At 42.7% G+C, this 21657-nt stretch overlaps 1 protein-coding gene across 1 annotated transcript in view; it reads left to right on the top strand.

The window, feature by feature from the left end:
* Window positions 1-21657, top strand: part of tenm1 (teneurin transmembrane protein 1) — a 201524-nt gene that overhangs the window by 20683 nt on the left and 159184 nt on the right. The window lies entirely within an intron of this gene.

Here is a 21657-nt window from a genome sequence, read left to right as displayed (position 1 = left end):
GTACTATTGGTTATTTAGTCTCTGAAGTGAGCTCTTATTGAAGGTGAAGCTGGGGTTGACTCTGAGCTCAAGGAAAGTCCAATGATGAACATCCACAGAATATGAGTTGGAAAAAGGATTGGAGATTTTGGATTAAAGGAATTGTAGCGGTCCCATGTCTACAGTGCCTGAATGGCTGCCTGAGGGCATCTGACAACCGCCTCTGTGGGAAGACTCTAGCCTAGAAGGAAGGAGAAGTTGAGAGGCAGGCGAGGTGGGGAGGGGGTGAAGATATTGGGCCAACTAGAGAAGAGCCTGGGATGGTGCCAGCTATCTGTCTTGCGCTGCTGGGCTTGGCTGGGCTCCCTGCAGATGGAGAGTTAGTTAGAGGTGCACGCAAACAAAGACAGAGCTCTCCAACCCGTCCCCAAGGGCACTGTCTGTTTATGTGCCGCAAAAAAGGTGGAACGTATTCAGTGGCTGAGAAAAGGAAGGGTGATGGAGAAAAAGAGAGAGGGGAGAAGGAGAAGGGGCAAGCAAAAAATGCAAATGAGAGAATAGAAATGGTAATGTAATGGTATAATTAGAATGAGAATAAAAGGGAATGAGTGGTTGAGGGTAAAACAGGTGAAGGAGACGCTAGTTTCAAGTGAGTGCTAGACAAAGATGGTGAAAGACTGGGAAGACAGAGGAGAGAGCGAAAAAGGAGCTAGAAAGGTTTTGGGATGCTTGGGAATAGCTGGTGCACTGGACAGGAAGTCAGCGTCACTGAAAATGAGGGTGAGAGAGAGTGGGAATGCTTGCAGCAGTACACAGTAACCAATTTGTGATGGCTGCGTGCATATGGTCCAAAGATATTACCATTTCAGATGAGGGACTCTGTCTTTATCCGGGGTCAGAATTAAAACTGCAAAAAAAAAGAAAAGAAAAAAAGGTGGAGGCAGCTTTGAATGAAGCAGACAGCAGGGAATAAGGATGGATGAAGTCACAGACGTAAGAGGGGAGGATTAAAATGTTCAAAGTGTTGGGCTTTGCTGCTACAGTGCACCAGGAAAGCCGGTTTATGTGTGGATTTCATGTGTCACATGATGATGTAATGCATGTCCTGTGTTTCTCTCTCCAAACTTTTCTCAAGAACACGCTCTCCCCCCTTTTCACTCACACCTATGCTCCTCTGCTGCGTCCGTATCCTTTTTACTCTGCAACCTTATTCCCTCTCCACCACCGGCAGCAGCCCATTTATTCTTATCCTCTTCCTGTCCATCTCTCTCTGAGACATGGCCAGGTGTGTCCATGCGTGGCATCCTCTAATAGGAAATGTATTATGGATGTCACATTTCTCTCCATCAGCACAACAAAGTCTCACACGCCCCTCTGTTCCCGGGCGATAATGAAAGTTAGAGGCACTCGCAAAAAGATGTTGGCGTGAAGGGGCTGAAATCTAAAAGCTAACGTCCCTGCCAAAATGAAAGTGCATTTTAAGTCGGCCCGACCTTGCACTCCCTTTGTCTTCAGAGCTCACCCCCCCCCAAACCTATTAATGATGTCAGCTTCAAACTGGCAGGAATCCTTTTGTTCCTGGTCTGATTGAAGCTGACAAGTCAATTTAGTCCCCGTGTGTGTGTGTGTGTGTGTGTGTGTGTGTAGGTGTGAGAAAATAGAGAGAGGGCTCGACAGATTAAGAAAGAGTAAAAGAAAAGGAGATTCAGCTTGTGTGTGAAGCCACATTTGTACAGATGTCTGTCTTTATTCTCTTTCATGTTTGCGTGTGTGTGTGTGGGAGGCTGTGTGGTGGGGTGTGTGTGTCCAACTGTGACACCTCCCTTGAGGAAGGCTGCAGGCATTTTCGAGCGCCAGTCAGACCTGCTGACAAACTCAGGAAAGCATCAACACCCCGAATTGACGACAGTTCATCGCAAGAACAGAGGAGATTGGCAGTAGAAAGAAAGTGTAGTTCAGCTGGAGTTCACTACTGGGAGATGCACACACACGTACACCACTTACAATACATGGACAAAAGTATGTGGACAACCAGGTGTCAGTCTAAAATTATGGGCTGCAGTATACTTTTATCTGGGAAAGCATTACATAAGACTTGGAAACCTGGAGTGGTAGTGAACACTGATTCTAAAGTAGTTCATCCCAAAAGGAGCTGGCTGGGAATGCTCTGGAGTGAGTGACCTGAAGGTGTACCAACTACAGGTTAGTGAGAAAACATGATAACAAATCATCAGAAAGACGATAGTTGTATTGCAGAATAAATGGACTGGACAGTAAAACTGACTGAAGGAGTTCAGGCTTCGGGTGGCCAGCATGCAATAAATCTTTTGACTTGAGCTTGTAAACTGTGTAAGTCTGAGTGTGACAGCTCGTGTAAGTGTAGCAAAGCTAAGAAATCCATTTCATTGTTTATGTTTTTAGGTGTATATATTAGTGCTGTCAATAGATTAAAAAAAATTAACTAACTAATCTCACAATTTTCTGTTATTAATTGCGATTAATCGCAATTACTTTATTAATAGCCTGGCTCCAATTACATTTTTTTATTCTTTATATTTTAAGTAATTATCGTTGTTCACCGAAGTCCAGTGGTCTCCGGTGAGAGCGACATTCCTTACTTGCACAAGCTTGCTGGACTGCTGAGCCCTCTGGTCCCCATACAAAGTGTGCAGTCTCGACACAATGGTTCCTCTCGAGGGCAGATTGTAACACTCATCTCCTGATGCAGCACGAATGACTTCTCTCAGTCCATCATCTTCTACTATGCTAACTGGTCGGCAGTTTTTAGCTATCCAAACAACCAAGGAATTGGTTACCTTTTCTCTCACATTTTTTGTTATTCGTCCACAAGCACCATACTCCTGAAGCGTAGACTGGCGAGGTCCCGTAGAGGTGGATTCAGTTGGGTGTTTTGCTCTCAGGTGATACGCCAGTGATGAACTGCTTCTGTGGTACTTGAATTCAGCGTTGCAAATTGTGCATCTTACTCTCGTTTTGTCCAACAAGCCATCAGGCAACTTCTTAAAGAGAAACTTTCCACCCAAAAGTCCGCCCTCGTCCATGCTTGCGTGTGTTAGCTAGTGTTAGCTAGATAGTAGCATGGTGTCACTTCTTCTTCTTCTTCTAATCATTTCTGTCAGGCCAAACGCCAGCATAGCACACTGTTGCCCCCTCCTCCAGAGGTGCTCATGAATTTAAAGGTCTTAGATTACAGGAAATTAATAAAAAAAACAAAATCAGCGTTAAATTTTTTTAATGCATTAAACATTTCGCGTTGATCTTAACAATTAACGCGATAATTTTGACAGCACTAGTATATATGAATAATTTAAAATGCCATCCCTGTTGTGCTGCATGCATAAATGTGCACAAAACAAATCTTTGGCTTTGGTGATGCACATATCAGTCCTCCCTCTGTAGCTGCAGGGATTTATAATATTAATAAACCTAGAGGGAAGACTCCCACATTCAGCTGTAAGCAACAGACTAAGTCCAGTCATGCTCACTAGTTCTATTTTTGTGGACTTGAAATCAAAGTGAATCAGGCAGAACTGTGGTCAAATGAAACACACACACACACACACCTCCTTAGTCTCAGGGGCTCTGTAATTTTTATAGACTAGATTCTGCAGCTTTAGTCCCGTGTGCGGGAGAAATCCTGTTTAACCTATTACAAATATTTTTTTCCCCAAAAAGCAGAGGCTTGAGACAGATATTACATATCGGTCTGATACTGATGTAAATTACTGGATTGGATATCGGAGAGAAATAAAAAATGTAATCTGATCCATTAAATATCAAAAAAAGCACCTCACAGAACTTGTGACACTGCGTAACTCGGCCCATATCCGTAGCACGTCGGAGCAGTGTGGTCACGTGATAAAGCAGCTGTGTGTATTTGTAGCCTCGCTACCAAACCAGCATTTCATCTCCGAGGAAGTTATCCCAGAGAGAAGTAAAGCAAGTGTGTAAGTTCATCTCTGAATGTTTGTAAAGCATTCCCACGTTAAGCTTAACAACCGATATATGGAGCGACTGCCTCTTCTCTCCCTCCCTCTTCTTGCTGCTACTTCAATCATGAAACTGATCAGTGATCAGCTGATCGGCTTTTCTGTCGCTAGTCCGTCTCTCTTGTTTGTTTATCGCCCACTTTGCGCCAGAAAGAGGAAACCAGCGGCTGAACAACAGCAGCACGTTTAAGCTTGATAAGCTGTTGTTAGAATTTATTTAATATTACTTTGTACACCAGGATCTTTTTCTATGTAGCTGACGGCTGGTAACTGTGCAGGGGCGGATCTACCAAAGTTTAGCCAGGGGGGCCGATAGGGCATGAACAGGGACAAGGGGGGCACAAAGACATACTTTTCTTTCTTATTCTCATTTAAAATGTCTAGCTTTTAATAAATAATTATCTGAATCTTACACCCAAAGTTTTAATCTTATGTAAAATGTATAGAAGTCCATTGCTGTATATAGTAACTGTTAAGTCTAATATACCCTAGTAAGCTATACTACTTTTTCCTTTGGGAAGGTACCATCTGTGCAGTCTGCAATTCTGTTGAAGAAAGATGTTGAATCTATTTAATTATTGTAGAAAAATAATTTATTTCTGCGCATTTTTTTTTCCACACTGCATCAAATTAAAGTTGATTACGTCAATTAAGCATCATAAGGTGGAGGGTGGTTCCCTTTTTCTTTTTCTTTTTGCTGGGAGTTTGCAACCCTATTAGTTAGGTTGCTTAATATTTCTGCTAAGTACTCTTTAAAATACCAGAATAGGAAGGATTGAGTAGGTTTAAGTTTATTAGATTGATCAGTTTTGCTGAACTATGAAATATTTTCGGTGCAGTATATTTTTTACATACAGGTATAACAGAATAGCTTTAGTGTTATTGTTTATTTAAACTTGAGTATGAACTTATACAAAATGCAGCAATATATTAAATTATATTATTATTATTATTGATTAAAAAAACACACTATATCGGATTCATATTGGTATCGGCAGATATCCAAATTTATGATATCGGTATCGGACATAAAAAAGTGGTATCGTGCCATCTCTAGTTCAAACCTGCCATTAACTATGAAGCTTAAGCTGGAAACCCATTAGTTGATTTCTTTGAAGAGTAGAGAAACACAGAAAGAAGCTAGTCTCACCACCCAGTTGCGCTTTTGTGTTTAATCCATATAAAAACAGGGATGTAAAAATATCAGTTTATTGAGAAAGATACATAGTATTTGTTTAACTGTTATTTTATGTGTAATGCTACAGTCACAAAACTGTGTTGGAGACAACAGCGCAAACTAAATTATTGCAACCGTGTTCAATGACCTCTTGATCTTGTTGGCTTTTGAAATGGTTATTTGGTGCACATAGATGACAATAAAAGAGCAAACGCAGTCAGTCTGCCATCTGTCTGCAACTGAATGGGGTTAAGGTAGCAATTACATGCAATCTGTTTGTGGTAATACGTGATTATCTGTGGTAAACTGTCAAACAATTGGCAGGTTTGTTGCCGTCTGCAAACACATAAATTCACATTAAGTATTCAGATTCAGAGTCCTGGCAGAACCTCAAAGATTTGAAGCAGAACTCCTCCAAAAACAGTGAAATTGTCGCTGCAGGGCAGTGATTTAATGTGAAAATGATACAAGGTGCTCAGCAACCTTGCTGTTTTACAGGATTATAACCAAATAAAACCAGTTAGCAAACAGTTAACAGTTCACTGCAATTGTTTAGAGACAGGTTGCCTCCCGCCAGGTGACCTTGCAATTTTTTTTTTACAAATCACCAGCAGGTTACCGCCCTTTTTTCTTCTATTGAGACTAGGGCTGCCACAAATGATTATTTTGATAGTCGACTAGTCACCGATTATTTTTGCAATTAGTCGACTAATCAGATCCATTGAACGTAAAACGTACAGCTTATTGCACCCGCATGCATCTGCTCTTATATAGATATCATTAGCTTACAGCTTGAAGTGTTTAAGGTATGTGCTAACTAAAAATAAAGACAAGATGATAGTTTATTAAAGTTTAATGAAATCTGCAGATTGTTTCGTTGGAGTTTAATAAACTCAGTCTCGTCTGCTCCTTGCTATCTAAAATATAACAGGACACGGGAGTAGATTCTCAAGCATCTCACACTTCTGATAATCAGCTGTCTGCTTGACGTTTATTCAGCTGTGTAAAAACTATAACTTTATTTCTCAGCCAAACTGATTTACTCAGGAACAAATAAAATACTAAAAAAAGCCAAACAATAACATTTTTAAGTTATCTAAGTGACTTATATCACATGTGTAGCGAAAGACAGCGGTGGCTTTGAAAACTATTTGCTGGGAGTCCGGTGTTCTCACGGGCTCTAGTGAGCCTTGCCCCCAGCTAGCTATCGAGCTAGTGGGTAACAGACGCCTCCGAAAACGTCCGAGCGCTTTTGAAAATATGTGGTGTCTTGATAAACTGAGCAGATATTTGAAGTTTACACAGCTACATTCTCGCCTGGAAATATGTTAAACTTTATTTTGTGACCCAAAAAGACTAATAAGAGTAATATTAAAACTAACTAGCTGCCGCCATTGTTGACAACTGCGCTGGGCCGCGCTATGAATTCTGGGACACAGCTTCTTCTTCTTCTGGGTTTAACGGCAGCTGGCATCCTTATACATGCAGTGCTGCCATCTTCTGTTTCAGTCCATTATTACACTCTTAAATCCTACTACTTATTCCTGCGTCTTTCGGGATCTTACAAAGCTTCAAACAACGCGTCGACTATTAAATTTGTCGTCAACGATTTTAATAGTCGACGTAATCGTGACTAGTCGACTAATCGTGGCAGCCCTAATTGAGACTGAACCATGAAAGGTTGCTCCTCTATTCTGTACATATGAGTAACATCTCTACTTTTTGGCAACCCCGCTGTGCTGAAACGACTTCAGAAAGTCACTGTTGCCTTTTACACTGCTGCTTGCGTATAAATTGAGTAAAAAATAAATAGGTTTATGATGGCGAGGGTCATTGACTCTGGTGTTCAGTTACTTTGTGACGGTCAGAGGCCTATAGTAAATGCTGAGACACAGACGAGAGAGGGCTGATGAGAGAGAGGTGTCAGTCTTCTGAATTACTGCAGCGTGGAATAATAATCATAAAAACAAACATTAGCTATATAATCTGAGTTACAGCGCTGTCATATAATGAGATGCTAATTACTTGACTTGTTTTTCATCAGTTGAACAGTTTTACTCGTCACCCTCTTCTTTAGGCTTATCTTTCTCCCCGCTACTTTTGAGATTGACACATTGACGTGTATCAGACAGCCTCCTGGTTTTATATCACTGCGCGTTTCATCCATCGTCCATGAGATGAACGGGTTCCAAGGCGTCCGCAAACAGGAGTCCAGCGAAAGGCCCTATCGCTCTTTATACTAGATAACTTTCTGTGCTAAATGCAAATATCTGTGTAATTACCCGGGCCTGAGTAAGCACTTGATCCCGATTGGCTGCAGGATGTCCATTACTTTTTAAAAACTTGACAACTCCCTTAAAACTGTCTGATCGCGGCGCTAAATTAATACTCTAGAAAGGTCTGAATGTTCCCTTTCCGCCATACTCTGCAGATAATGGTTTGAAGAAAATGGGTTTTCAAATTGCCTCAAACATTTACAGTCTCCGAGTTACCAATCAGGCTTAATGAAAGCAGTGCTCTGAAAACACGGCTCAGCGTGGATGTCGTTCCCATGGGTCGAGGTAGGTTGTCCCAGATTTGCCGATCTGACCCATTGCAGACGTTGTAAACACATTAAGACAAAAAGCCAAGCGATCACAAGATGACTTTATTGTGTAATTGATTGTTAATTAATTGAACATTTGTATTCAGTGTTGGGTGTTATCTTTTGTCACTGCTTAGCAGCCTGGTATTAGATGAAGTTTTCAAAGGAATCGTGTCAATAAATGAATATTAAAAGCCTTTGATCATGTGATCTAACGCCCAAACATAATCTGAACAGAAAAATGCAAGGCCCCTCCTCGTTCATTCTCACCAGACATGAATTTATTTACACTTGACAGCTTGCGGGTCTTGAATTCAATTTGCCCACACTCATTTCTCAGACAAATTTTCCCTCAAGTACTAATTTCTTTGTTGATGTGTTTAAAATACGTTTCAATTTTTTTTTTCAAACAAGGAACTGTCCAAGATGGATTGCAGAATGCCATCAATTTAATCATTTTTCCATCTCAAAAATTAGAATTTGATCCCTTTTTTAAAACAAAAAAAATCTTTGTAAATGGAAAACATTTGGGACGTGTGTCGTCGGTTAGACTAACCAATCTTTTTGGAGACTTTACAAACAAGCGTTGAAAGTCAGTTTTTTGTGACTATGAAAAGATTAATTGCTTAAGTGTGAGGCTTTTTCACGAGTGGAAAAATATTTGGCAATTGTAGCAGTAAAGCAATTTAAAAAAACAAACCACGAGACGACAGCAGTTTCACTCACACGTCTTTGTGAGAATTCAGGCATGATTTCAATGCAGCGCTTTCCATCTGCATTACAAACTTACCGCTAATTCAAAGTGCACTATAATTACTGGAGAAAGACTCTAGAAGGCAATCCTCACTAATTGTCATTTCTCTTAATATGCTCTTTTTTTCAGTAAATGAACGATAAGCAGTATTAATGTTCTCTGCCTTGAATTAGAGTGTGGAAGTTACCCTGTAACAGAGTAGATGCTGCAGGGTTTATACTTACCAACACTAAATGAGGCATATTGCCCCAAAATAGATTGCTCCTTTTTAGACCTTCAAATAAAGTCATTTAAAATATATTTTTTTTTCATAGTGTGGCTGTTGTCCTTGCCTTGAAATAAGACAAGCATGAATGTTACCTTAAACATAAATGTTACAAGCCGACTATAAACTAGGTTGCTCGAGGGCCTAGGGGACTGCACAATGTCATAGAGGAGCCTCATAGCCTTTGTAAACACGGTCCATTATTTTTATAATGATGTGCCAAAGTTTTTCAGTCAAGTTTGACCAAGCTGTGTTCAAGTAAGAAATTGCGGAAGGTTAGCGAGGGCACGGAAGGCGTCTGGTGAGAGAGTGAAGTACAAAAACTGACCACACGGTTTAATGAGAGCGTGAACGGCTCGGGTAAAGACAAAGCAGGAGAGCAGAGAGTGGAGAGAGAGCCGGAGAGGCTCGCTAAGATCCATCATTAAAAAAGGCACTGGTGAGTTTTTTTTTTTCTTTGACAGTAGTCATTTGATGCGCGTTAAAGCTATGTTTGAAATACCATTCCTTACCATTTCTATGCGCTGATGGAACTCAGTGAAACAGCAACAGGTGTTAGATTTCAGATGGGATTCTGATCCGTGTGATGCAATTCTGACAATTATTAGGCAATCTGGACTTTTAATTAGATAGTGAGGGAATTACACATGGCTCGTGTAAGCTCTCTGTAAGCTCTCTTATCCAGGGGTATCAGATAGGAGCGTTTAAGCAATGTGAACGAAATGGATTTTGTGTGTTTTCCCCCCTTCTGATCTTGCAAGACACAAATCTCCTCTTGGCAGCTCCACGACCTCGATAACCTCAGGGGAATCCAGAAATGACAATGCCCTCGGAAACTGAGATGTCTGCAGATGTGCCGGTGAAACCGCACATGTGGACACGCACGAGACACACAAGCCCCATCCCGCTCTCTCCTCCGACCTCTTTGGTGTGTTTTGTGTGCGAGTGTAAGCGCAGGTTTAAGTGGACACATCAGGCAAACAGCCACATACTTTAACACCCTTCTTGCCTTCCAGAGGCCCAAGGGGTTTTGCAGGAATGGATTTGTCTATTAGCTCGTAAAGAACATTGCTCAGTGCCATATCGATCATCGAAGCTGTAACGTTTAGGGTCTTTAAGTTGTAGAGTTGATCTAGAGGTACATGGGCTCCCCTGGCTATTTTACCAGAGTGAGAGATGATCAACTTAACCCTGGTGTTGCGCTTGGCCAGAGGAAACGCTATAAACACATCCGCTGGAGCCAGAAAGAGTTTTTATTGAACTGCTCGTTCAGCCATCCGGGAGAGGCTGAAGAGTTACCATGAATCCGCCAGGTGCCTTGTTGTAGCAGCAGTGCAGTTGTATGGTTTTCCTCTTCTTTAATGGTGGTCTCATCACGCAGTTAGCCATGCAGGCCTCTGTTCTTGACAAGCTGTCAGGATGTCGGACCCCACCCTGTTGTCCTAATGATGGACTCGTACAGCTCACTGATCCAGTGAAGGACCTGCTGGACTGTAGAGCTGGTTGATGCGGGGTTAGGGATGTGTGTTTGTGAGTGAGAGAAAATGAGACGAAGAGAAAGAAAGAGTCAGATGCGGTGGGAGAGAGAGAGAGATAATTTTCTGTTCTTTCTCCCTCACCCCCTCCTCCATCATCATCCCGCTGCCATGGCAACAGTCATCAAATCAGAACATCAGCCGTAGCTTTCATCTCAAGCTGTCCACTGGCTGCCTACAGGCTGTATACATAAAAACACTGCAATGGAAACATCAGAGTCCAGCCATTTTAATAGGCGGCTAAATTGTAGAGAATCCTGCAGTCACCTACAGAGCAGAGGAGGTGAGAGGCAGACACACTTTTTTCTCTTTTTTTAACATAAACAGTCAAATAAGCAGTCTTAAAGCCTGTTTTTAGCTCGCAGCGCTGTTGGTATTAAAATGAGAGGAGAGCGCAGTGAGTGGCACATGAATAAGCTCGCAGCAGAAAGGAACAATAGCCCCGTGAGTGTACCGAGAGATTAGTGCAAATCAGAGTGTTCTGCACTAGGGAAGAGAGGCTGAGAGGGGGTGGAGGACACAAAGGTGCCTGTACGGACACGCACACATGCACACTCGGATGCCCACACACGCTCCTGCTGATTTTTGCGCTCTCTGTGTGTGAGGAGGTCAGTGGGCTATGTATTTTGGAGGTGTGGTAGAAAGCATGAACTGTACTGACAAGGCAGTGGTTGGATGGGAGGATGAAACAGAAAAAAGATGAAAAGAAAAAACAGAAATCAAATACTTTTGATGTCTCTTATGTCTCAAACGCTTGTATGAGCACAGACGCCCGTGTGAATGGTTAGCTCGAAAGCCTAAATGAACAATGACTGAGAAAGAGGGAGAACAAGTGAACGGGGACTTTTACGTCCTGCACAATGCCATCCTCGGTGTTGATGAACCGAACCTGTCGCTAAGCAGTCTCCTGTAATAAAAAGAAAAAAGCTCGTCTGAATAATGAACGCACAGATTCATTGTTAGTCTGACGATCAGAATCGCTATCTGAGCCTGCACGGGGATTCAAATGCCAGTCACAGCAATAACGGCGCGCCGGTTTTCCCACCATTACCAGTTGCTGCCATTTTAGTTTAACCACTTGTAGTAATGGCTGCTCCTCTGTCGCATCAGTCCTCAAACTGCCAGGGATTCTTCTGCCATAGCTGCGTCAGCGCCAGCGTTAAAGGCTGCCATCACAGTTATGGTGCCAGTAGTGAAGGCTGTTGTTACGTGGCACGATGCCCTGAGCCTGTCAGACCTCCAGGGTTTGTGCACCACCTGTCATTATCAGCGCTCGGCCCTGGCAGCTTCGGACAACTAATGGTCCGCTGGGTCTTACCCAACAATCTGCTGACCAATAGGAGTGTTGAATGGTCGGACATGCACGCGCATGCCAGGGAACACAGTGACATGAAAACACAACCTGTCTACATCTGAGGAAAAATTACTTTTATTTGTTTTCTTACTTTCTTTTTTTTAAAGTAAGGTGCGAGTTGAAGCTTAAGCCACACTGAGAAAAGTAGTGATGTATGAGTCTATTTCACTCATTCACTTCAGCCCTGGGATGGAGGAGAATTGTCTGTATGATTTATAGGATTGGATTGCAACCTTTTTCACAGACAGCTTTTAATTGAAAAAACCACAATAGGACTTTGGAAAGCCATTAATTGTTACGGTTAATTAAGGTAAACATTAAATGAAGAGATTTTTAATTGGTTTGCTCTTGATGAGGGAAGGGATCTAGGGTGACCAGAATCTGCATATGTAAATAACTGAAAACTCCTCCAGGCCTTGGCTTATTACTCGCTCCCTCGCCTTTTTTTTCTGTTGCTGTTTGTTTTCCCGTCTGTTTCTGACACTGTACCTCTTTCTGTCTGTGCACACAGTGTATGTGTGCAAACACACACACACCCTGAGGCCCTACAAAGCTGTCAGAAACACAAATGGGGCGCTTTCGTCTCGTGGCATTGATGTGATGTATGTACATGCTTAATGCTAAACTGGCGGTCCCTGAAGAGATACATTTGCTATGATGAGACATGACAGATTGGCAGAAGCCGTCACCTTCATATTTAAGACACATGGGATTACCCCCAGGCTTTCAACATGCAAAGGAGGCTGTTTTATTTTTATATATATCTGTATTTTTTAAAAGTAACTCCTTTAGAGATGTGCGTGCCGCCACAGAATGCTAGATTGACCACCAAATCAAATTTGCCACACTGTGGCAAAGATTGTACGTTTGAAAACTTTCACACATACGTCAAGAATTAGTCTGTTTTTTGGGTGGGGCGGGGCTTCTCATTTGCTTGTCCTCTAAACAGCTGCCACCTGTGCTGGGGGAGCGGGCGGTAATAGCACACCCAGTCGCTTAGCTTGATAAATCGCTCGAACACCAGATAGATAATCATGCTGTTAAATAAATCGCTTCTTAAAATGTTTTGGAATGCCTCTAAAAGCTAAAGGCATGAGCATTTTATGGGTGACTGGGGGAAAAAGAGACTGTTGGTGTCAGGGGAGGGGATGGGACTGAATTTGCATTGCGTAGTCTGCAGGTGACGGTGTGTGCGCATGTGTGTGTGCATGTGTGTGTGTGGAATGAAGCAGGCAGACAATTGGATGGCTGCTTGGTCACCCGGTCACCCTGCTGCAGTAGGAAAAGCTTCTCGTGGCCAATGCAGAGCTCTTGCCAGTGTTTTGCAAAACCTGAATGTGCTAGCGCTGTCCAAACAGATGCACAATGTCATTTAGATAGGGTTTGTATGTGTGTATATGTGTGCGTATGTGGCGGGTAGGGTGAGCGTGTGCTTGTCTACGTGTGCTTCCAAGGGAGTGTTCACTTTGTATTCGTGTCTGTGTGTAAGTGTATTTTGCTCCAAACAGATGTTTTTTGTTTTTTTGTTGTTTTTCATTGTGTGTGTACGAGCAGAATCAGATCAACACCAGCCGGTGCAGTGAGTCTGGCCAATGTGGATAATATTCAGTAATTGCTGTGGCCAGTATTACACACGTACACATAACACTGAAGAGACGAGGTAAAATGAGATATGGAAAGAGCACATGCAAGCAAGCTTTTACATGAAACGTACTGAGATTTTATGCTTTGGCTGACTCTGTGCAAACAGCACATTAACTCAACATGAATCATCATGATTATAAGTAGCTTTGCTATTGCAGGAAATGGCACACAATCAATTGTATAACCCCCTTTTCACTCACATTCACACCTAGTGGCAATTTGGATTATCCAATGAACCTACCCCCACAAGCTGCATGTCTTTGGACGGTGGGAGGAAGCCGGAGTGCCCGGAGAGAACCCACGCAAACACGGGGAGAACATGCAAACTCCACACAGAAAGACCCCGGCCTGATGGTGGAATTGAACTCAGGACCTTCTTGCTGTGCGGCAACAGTGCTAACCACCGTGCCACCGTGCTGCCCCACGGTATACTGAATACATCCAAGAAATTAACAAACAACCATCTGTAAACGCTGATGTCTAAAGAAACACATTCTATACCTTGTTGGATCCTAACGGGATGCCTCCAGGTGGAAAGACGTATACTTTCGCTACAAAAAATGGATATTATAACACTGAATAATTGCACATATGCAACCATAGATCTCACACATCTCTCCTTTTATAGGATTTCTGTTCACATTTATCTCCCAATGAGAAACATTTGTCAACCAGAACACAAGAACATAAATCCCTAACTCCAAGAAATTCTAGAAATAAAGTACACCCAGTGAATTAATGAAAAAGATAATGGCACTGATAAAGCTCCCACACAGGACACACGCTCAGTGGTCACGATATTTATATCACCTCTACACCTCCGGCTTCCTTAAAGCAAGACAAAAAGAAAGATGCATGTGTTTGGTGTCCAACGTTCTTTGGGCACCATGTCAAGGCACAAACATGAATTAAATTAAACTCAATGTTGTCTGTTGCCCAAAGGGTGACGTTGTACTTATAGTCTTTAAGACACCCAGAAGCAGCCATGCCAAATGGTAAACGGACTAGTGCTTTTCTAAGATACTTGGCAGGCGGATTGGAGAAGCCAGGGATGAACCACGGCACTTCCCACAGGTAGACTAACTCGACCTCCAGAGCTACACCCACTGCACAAGTGGTTCCAAGGATTTGAACGTAATCCCCATCTTTATGTTGCCCAGTAAGAGACTCTTCATAAAAGACTAAAAGCAAAAAAATCTGTACATTTAAAAAAAAAAGAAAAGGGAGCAACATGATTGACAGCAGCATTAATCTGCGAGGTATATGCAAGGATACATGCTGTGACTATTTTTAGTAAAGGCAGCTTTAAATGCCGAGGTACACGGTGCACACCTGTGCAAGCAATCATTAGGAAAATGAAGGCAGAAAACAAAGTAGCAATCAAATTCAAGAAAATGAGGAGGAGGAAGTGGCTGTATAGGCATATCATGAATGAGTGGACTTCATGCTAGTCAGCTGGGCTTCTGTTTGTGTACTGCAACTCTTTTTCTATGCACTTTATAATCCTGCGCTAGCAAGAGGGGTTCGTTTACTTTTTCCCTGCCAGCACTACCCGTGTTTGGATAAAGTATCCCGCATTTACACGAGCAACTCAAGTTAAAGCAGTAGATTGTATTTGTTCATAATTGCAAACGAGACGAGGATCTGACAGTATTTCAGAGGTAATCCTTGTTGTAGATTGTAAGCCATCTGGATATGTTAATGTTTGAGGCACATTTGAGGACAGATAACAATGTATAATTCATTCACCTAAGACGTTTGCGCTTGTATTTTGGTTTTAGGAGATTAAAAGACATTGCATCAAGTCTCTTTAAATATCAGTCCTAATAAAGACTTGCTACTCCAAAAGCTTCAAAGTGCCTAAATTATGATTGGAAGGCTGCTGTTTGGGGGAGGGGTTTGATTTAATTTGTTAATTGGAGGAAAATGATGAGAAGGATATAAAATGAAGCATGAAGGTGAGCATCATAAGCCACTTTCCTTTTTGTACATCTCTGTCTTTTTTGGGTGTTTTTTTTTTTAAAGACAGAGTAGATATTCTCCTCTTAAGGTCTCTTTCCGTCCCTCGAGGGTCTGGTGTTACATCCGAGGTACATTCATCTATTGTTTTTCTGTCTGTGGTGGAGTAAAAAAGGGAAAGACTGCAGCCCGGCTGGGCTGGATGCACGTACAGTTTGAGAACGCGCAAAAAGTGAGTCCGGTTTGTGAGATGTGTTGAGAGATGATCACCTCGGGGGAAGTGTGAGCTGAGCCCCCTCGTAGCTGCAGAATGAGAAAGAGAGAGAGAGAGAGATTTAATGGGCTGTGCAGCCGACAATAGGTGGACACAGGCTTTTCTTCTTTTTCCTTTTTGGGTCAACACCAGAGACGGGTCGGCACACAGGCAGAGTGAGGGAAATAGATGGGAGCAGGAATGAACGAGTGCTAAATCTCGCCCCCTGGTTGCCCTCAGTCAAATCCTCGCCATTATGCTCTCTTGGCTGATTTATGTGATGCGGGTGGTGCCGCGGTATCTTTTCTTCCTCCTTTGCGAGACAGGAAACAGAGATGGCAACCATCACAAAACCAGATTTGGAACCGTATTCTTGACCTGTGCCACACAAAGGCTCCAACCCCCACCCCAAAAAAGCAACTAAATATAAATCTTAGTTTTGTCTGAATGCAATTTCTCGTTCTCAAAGCCCTCGTTTTCGTTCCTGGTGTGATCGCGATTAGGAAGGACTTACGCAAGAGCTGTTTACATGTGGACCTTCTCCGCTGAATGGATCTCCCCTGACAGCTCAGCTGAGGGGATGTAAAGAAAAAGGTGAGGGAGGAAAGTGGGTGAGACGCGCAGTTGTGTGCTACATTAACGGAATGAATGTAGGATGGTACACAATCACTTCTAATGTTTGGCTAGAGGCGTAGAGGGAAGATATGAGAGAGAAAAATCTACGGATTAATGTTCTCATGACCACTGCACGGCGAATGAGAGGCAGCTCAGTATGGTTTTGGTTTTTTTCACAGATGAAGGTCGTGATTGCGTGGATGTAACACAGGCTATAATTGCCGCTGGAATAAATATGGCTGGTTGGTGGTGCTGCAATCATCGGTTAATACTTTAATGAAGACACGATGGCTCAGAGATCAAAACGTCTCCAGCTGAGATAGCTGCTCCCGCTAATTTTACTTAAACAAGCACCGAGTAGCTCTACACTCCGGCTCGTTGAGCTAAAGTATTTCTTATGTAAAGTGGGTTCTTTCATGCCACAGTATACACTTTGTAGTTTTGGAGCAACATAAAATAAAAGTCAGGGAGTCGCAGTTGAAGTTAGACTAGATATGTTTTGTTTTGCCAACAGATGACATCTGGGGATCAACCCGCACATGGTGTTCGTTCATTTGTCAAGCCTCTTTCTCTCTCTCTTCTTCCTCTCTCCCTCCGTTTCTCAACACCTCTCAGTATCATCAGCCACAGACTCTAACCACCCGCGGCGAATGTGAATTAACAGACGGCATGCTGCTAGCAGCACCTTGCTTGCCACTGAAACAGATTCATCACACAGACCTAGATTCTGCCTCACCCCACTAATACACACATACAAGCATAAACACACTTTCACCCTAGAATAGCGCCTCACATATCATGCATCCATGGTGTAACACTCTTCGCACTTCCACACTGTACTTTGTGGTCAGGAGAACAAAAATATCGGTAACAGATTCTTCTCTGTGGCTTCCTTCAGGATGATGCAAAGCCTTTTAGCTCGCCGTGGTTGCAGGTTAGCGGCAGATGAAATGCTCCCCTGTATTTTCCTGCTCAAAGCCTGGTCTACACTTTAAATACATCCCCTCTCATTTCTCCTCAATTGACACATTTATATGAGTGGGAGTTGCTTGAAAATCAATCTCCATCGGAAGTTGAAAGGGAGAGCGAGGCAGGTTTGCCCACAGGTCAGAGGTGCATTGTGGGATATTGACTAGTCCTCGGTGCTGCAGTAGGCGCAGTGAGAAAACACATCTACACGGATATTATTGACAAAGGCAGCACAACCCTGCACCTCTGTAAAGATGACAGGAACTTTATTATCCTCTGAGAGGAAATTCGCTTTCGCAGTCGATACATGAAAACACGAAACGCACTCAAATGGAGGCATACAGGAGGGGTTCGTCTTTTCACTGAAAAGCATATTTCTTTACCACAAAAAGCACTCACGACACTCATCCGCCATAAACAAGTTTCTGACGGTTAAAGATTGAAATGTGGTTCCAGGCTGGTTTAAAGTAAGAGCAGCATTTTCCAATATATGTATCGCATGATGTATACGAGTCATACAATTATTAATGAGTACTCTGTAGTTTGACAGTGGTTTAAAAGCACTGCCTGTGCTTTGTCGGTGTCTCTCAGCTGTGGACCTTGAAAGCACTTGCCCAAAGACATGGCAGCATTGCTTCTGGCTTGGCTGAACATGCCATCAAGCATAACTGACAGTGTTTGTGGGTGGGAAGCCAGTGCGGGATCATGTTCTTGTCAGCAACAACAACCGCCCCGTGGGGTCACCTGTATGATGGCAATGGGCTCTAAAGCAAGAAAAACTTCTTACAAAAGAGAAGCAAATAGTTTGTCTACTCCCTCCCAAGGTCAGCAGTTGCAGGGACTGTAACGTAGGGGGGGTAAGTGTCCGTTGAAAAGGGCTATCATGCAGATTTTATAGATGTTTAGCTAGCGTGATGTTTATGGTGGCCCTGAGGGGTCAAATGCACCGTGACTAAAGGAAACACCAGCGAGTATAAAAATGCTGCCAAAGGAGACACAACAGAATCAAAGCTGAATAAGGCACAACGGAAGTACAATAAAATGAAACCTCACAACAACATAAAGGAAGCATCTTTGGGGAAATATTAATGTGACAGAACAGCTGCGGAAGTCAAACCAAACCATACAAAGGACTGAAACACACTTAAAGGAAGTGGGGGATTCATTGGAGCACATGTCACATGATTCACATAATACTGTAGATAAAGGTTAGCTGTTTACGGTTAGCTTGTCACTTTGCGGTTAGCTTGTCACCTAAAAACACTTCTGTTGTGTTTTGTGAGTTTTATCGGTCTTTCGTTGTGTTTTGTGTGCTTTTACAACATTTTTCTATTTCCCGGTGTTTTCTTATGTTCCAGTGCGTTTGACCTTTTCACTGAAAACGTAGATATTTTTTTCTTAAAGGTCTTTGCAATCACCTGGCTCCACAATTGTACCTTTGAAGTTAAAAATGGTTCTGTCCAAGGTAGCTTCTCTTGGACTCAACTTTTCTGATTGTGGAGAACAGCCACTAGAAAATGTGACAAAAAACAACAAGGTATGTGTGAATGTTGGCCAAAATCCACTCAAAGAAAAAAATACTGGCGCATTATTAAACCAGAAGACATAAACTTTCTTCTTTTGCTTGGTAAAGAATGATTTGTTCTGCTTAGCTTATCTTGAGGTATTAATTATATTCCAGTGAGAACAAAAGTGAATAGAATAGAGACCATGACATAAAGGGCATCTAAAGTTCAGCCAAATCAAGCATTAATAAAAAGCTTCATTGGCTTAATTATTTATTTGTTAGTACTGCTATAAATCCTGAAAATTTAATGTAGGCTCTTTTTTGCTCGTGCATATCAGAAACAGAGTACAGCTACAGCCTCAGAAGCATTATCTATCTCTTTGCAAGTACTAGATGATATAGAGACAAAATCAACAAGTCTTTGTGAATATCAAATTCGTTATTTCTTCTCATTTTTACATCAAATGATCATTTAAAAAGTCGATGGTGTTCAAGAAAACTCGATTTTGCGCAGCTGAGCAAAGTCGAGGTGGACATTAAAAAAACAGAGCATTTTATTTCTTCTTTGTAATTTTCCCTTGTGTAGGATCTGAAACTAAGATTGATAGAACTACGTAGCTTACATAGGCAGGATTAATAGAATGATTAATCCTATCAGGACTTCAAGGCCACAATGCACAGATATGTAATTGCTTGTGAAAGGGCACGAAGCTTCTGATAGCTTCTGCATATGTGCAGCCTATCAGGAGGTGGGTGAAACACTGGTTGAGGGGGTGTTCGAGTTGTTTGGAATAATATAAATTACAGTAGAGCTAGTCCGCTAGTTCTACATTCCCCTGGAAATACTGACGTTTCAGGTTTGTTAGGCTTCTGAAAGAAGCTTGTCATTTCACATTAAAGTAGCCCAACATTGCTGCTTTTATGGATCTCCTCCTCACCGGACAAAGAAATTATATATTTATGTAAAGATTTAAGATGGAAGGAAGACAAGGTTGTCTACTCTTACCACATTACCTTCTATGTGTGTGTGTCTATTTAAATACTCGTGTGCTCTTGTGAGTGTGTGTTTGTCCCTAGCCGATACAAAGTATTTCCATTATAAGGCATATGCCATCCTGCGTTATGGTGGGAAGAGATGCTGGCTCTTACTGTGACTGTCACATCTATAGAGGAGAAGGGAAGGGGATATTTCCTGTTTAGATGCCACCAATTTCCTCTTCATGCATGGCGCGCACGCACATGCAACGCACACACGCACAAAACTGATAGATTTATTATAGCGTGTCAGGAAAGTGCAGGCTTCACATTTCAGCAAAATGGACCCATTTGGCGGGCAAACTGCTGCATACACCCCTCTCCCCCCCGAACCCTCCGTTACCTCTCCCCACCACCCAGTCGGCGTGCCAGTCCGCTCAGCCGAATCCATAACGGCACCGAATACATGTTTCTGTCACAAGCTTCGTGTCAGCCTTTTTTTTTTCTTTTTTCTTTAACACGAGCAGGAGAAATGGGGGAAGAACGGGTCATTCTGACAGTAGGAATCACTCTGTGTGGATCTTAAATGTTTTACCGCCTTAATGGGACTCCAGAAATAGATGCAGCGCTAATGTCCTCTGACGCTAGGAAAAAAGAAGGGGAAGAATGTGTCTATGCTAAGTGTGTGTGCTGGGAAGTTTGTGTGCATGTCCATGTGTGTCTGCAGAGGCCGGTCTGCACGATTCAAATGGGCTCAAGTGAGGGATTCACGCATGCAAATGAAGCCACTTAAATCTGGGTCCTTTCCCCTCTATCTCAAAGGACACCCTTTTCTCTATTTAGAGCACCACTTTGACATCAGTCCTACGGAGGCAAGGCCCTTATGGGGCTTTGGTCTTAAGTGGTGCACTATAGAATATAAGGAATCATCCAGATTTGCCTTATGTAATCTCTCATCCTTGGAGATATCCACAGCAAATCTTCAACAAGCACCTTGCTTGATGCAGACACTCAGCGTAACTTATCGCCCAGCTTGAGCATTAAGCATTACCTTTTGAAGACGTGTTCAATATCGTGGGATTCCTGGCATTCGTTGCTTCCAGACAGCATTTGCTGCTTTAGAACAGTTAACCATCTCCCAGCATGGTTCCTCCTCTCCAGACAGACTCTGACTTAGAATATTGATCTCTCTCCTAGCTGTATCCTTACCCCCTCAGACGATCCATACTAAATGTATTAGCTGTGGAGAGAGCTACAATGTCCTCTGCAGCTAATCATATTTAGAGAGCGGTATCTTTAAAGAAGCAGCCCGTTTTTGTGGGGCCAGAGTGAAATGTTCAAACCAGAGGATTCTGCTGCAATGTGCAACATCAAAAGATGGGCTTCAAGGCTGGCGTATTAGAAGACCACTTAGGTTCATCACGAGAGATTAAGGCGTGGGCTGACACATGCTAATGCACGTATGTTCGTGCATTATGGTGGGGGGGGGGTCATTCTGACTTGTTCGCGATTTATCGTAATTTCTCGCCTCTCTCACCAGTCGCACGCGCCCTCTCGCACACGCACACACTGTTCGTTTCGCACCACGGCAGGCATCATACGGGAGAGCAGCGCTGATTGTTGAGTGGGGCAATCAAAGGCTTTGATGCTAATCAGAGCTCTCTGTCCTGCCAGTTTGGAATGATGCTGGAAATATACAATAAAGAAAGGCTTTTATAGCAGATGCCCGACGCCTGGCTGATGTGATTGCTCTCTACCTCATTCACTGGGTAGCAGGGGATAGAAATCAGACTTGAGCTGAGGGATAGAGCTGTATACTGGCTCGTGTGAGCTCCTAATGCAGTGCCACATGTAATGAGCTTTGGATTTGGGCCCCCATCATGCATAGAGTTTTTCCACCTAATCTGCTAAATACTTTGTGAACCGTTCATTACATTTGTTTGGGTTGATTTCCATGCTGCTACTTGTGCAGAGATGACAGTAGTACTTTGTTTGGCGGGATCTCCTGTAAAGCGCTCTGATAACACCTGTGCTGCTTGATCCAGCAACTGTATTCCTGGCACTCATCTCCTCTCTC

Source organism: Rhamphochromis longiceps, linkage group LG2 (assembly GCF_057381845.1).
Source record: "Rhamphochromis longiceps isolate RC_006_pf linkage group LG2, R_longiceps_female_GT1.1, whole genome shotgun sequence".
Lineage (NCBI taxonomy): Eukaryota > Metazoa > Chordata > Actinopteri > Cichliformes > Cichlidae > Rhamphochromis > Rhamphochromis longiceps.
The sequence above is the reverse complement of the archived record's forward strand: the minus strand, read 5'-3'. Positions and strand labels throughout refer to the sequence as shown.